The sequence below is a fragment of the Propithecus coquereli genome, unplaced genomic scaffold, assembly GCF_000956105.1.
Source record: "Propithecus coquereli isolate 6110/MARCELLA unplaced genomic scaffold, Pcoq_1.0 Scaffold4, whole genome shotgun sequence".
Classification (NCBI taxonomy): Eukaryota; Metazoa; Chordata; class Mammalia; order Primates; family Indriidae; genus Propithecus; species Propithecus coquereli.
Window position 1 is genome coordinate 10,414,472 of NW_012149729.1, and position 1,819 is coordinate 10,416,290.

Below are 1,819 nucleotides of genomic sequence, written 5' to 3' on the forward strand. Positions count from 1 at the left end.
TAAGGGAAAAAAAGTTGAAATATTTCCCTGTTGTTAGATAGCCTTATTCTGCTGAAGCCAGTCTTATTTGTTCACTTCATGTCTTGCCTCAATAATATTCTCAATTCTTATGGCTAACTCCTTCTTCAAATTGACTTCAACTGTCACATTTTTTTGGGAAATTTCTCCTGACTGACTCTTACTCTGAACTCCAATCTGGATATGTGATCCTTTTATACATTCCAATACCAGCCTGTGCTCTTCTGTATCACTGATTACACTGTAAAATAATGATTAGGGTGTTTATTTATCCTTACACCTTTTTTTTGTCTCCCCACTTTGTAACGTCCTAAGAATTAGCACTGTGGATTATTTCTTTGCCTTTTATTTGACATTCAGATGGTGAATAAAAGAATAAAGTCCTTACAATTTACCTCTCTTATATAGCAATGTCTGAGTATCTCTACTGTTTATTACATTTGATATCTTGGTATCTGTTAGCCTCTGTTTTGTCATTATCATAAACTCCTTTCAGGAAAGGAAATAAATCAGATTGTGAAAAAAGAGTACACATTTTTATAGTGCATATAATAATATAATCTTCCACACTTTCAGGTAGAAAGTTCTAAGATCAATATTATTATTTTATTGGCACCTTAGATCTGTGTTCAGGTGATTGTTTAATACTCCTCTGCATCTGATAATACAATGAAAATGGTCTTTTGGTTCTAGAAAATAGGAAAATTAATATAGATATATAGTGGTTAATTACAACATGGGAAGTTAACATAGTAAAGCCTGTAGCTAAAGAATATTATAATTAAGATAGATAAATTAAAATAGCATAGGATTTTCACCTTTCTCTCCGTTACTAGGCAGGAATGACCAATTAGGTTAGATATGATAAAATCAATTTTATGAATCATAAGGGTGCCTTTTCCTTATTAAGATTGTTTCCTCATAATATAAGTTCATTATGTTATAAAGGCACTTGCTCCTTGCAAACACAAATAGAGTCTTAAAAGTCGAAGTGCTGGGCTTGAAATTGCTGTTGTTAATAAAAGGTATATGACTACAGTGTCTACCTCTTCTTGATTTTATCTTTTTTTTTTCCCACAAGCAGTTTGCAACCTTGAGAAAATATCTTTTTAGTGAATATAAAAATATATCTAGGTAGATACATTGAAGACTTAATTCTACCTACTGGCATTTCAAAACTAAGTATAACCTCAATTCAGTTTTTGGAATTTTAACAGGAGTTGTACCCAAATAGGAGGTGTCAACAATATAGTTTATTTCAACACAAGCATATTTTTATAAATATAGATTTTGTTTAAATACCTGCTACCTTTCAGAAGCCTCCAATGAAACACTGGAAACAAAGTTTTGCTCCCTAAGGCTTATGTTTTAAATAGTCCCATGATTAGAATTCATTCTCACATGTTACTTTATTGTTTTTGCAAACTTCTTTTTTATTTAGCTTACTTTACTCATTTGCTTTATTCATATGTTATGTAACAATGTAAGAGCTCCAAAGTGAAAACATTCCACACAGTCAGTATTTTTCCTTGCTCAACAATACATTCAATCTGCTATCCATTTGCTAAGCATGGCTGAAACAAAGCACTGATCAGGCAACTGTGAAAATATATAATACCACTAATTGTGATTGACAGCCCAATTAAGTTGAAGGTGGGGGTGAGGGTGGGGTGGGTAGCCCCATGTAGATGATTTGCCTAAACTGAACCTCCCATTAACCCCACAGGACACTTAGCAATTTTAATAGGTGGACTCAGGATTTTTTTTTTTCTTAGAAAGATTTTAGATTCTATGTACTTTG

The 1,819-nt window shown here is 32.4% G+C and overlaps 1 protein-coding gene across 9 annotated transcripts in view; it reads right to left on the reverse strand.

Moving 5' to 3' along the window:
- The window catches only part of FOXP2 (forkhead box P2), a 350,012-nt gene that overhangs the window by 103,882 nt on the left and 244,311 nt on the right, over positions 1 to 1,819 (reverse strand). The gene's annotated exons all lie outside the window — the stretch shown is intronic.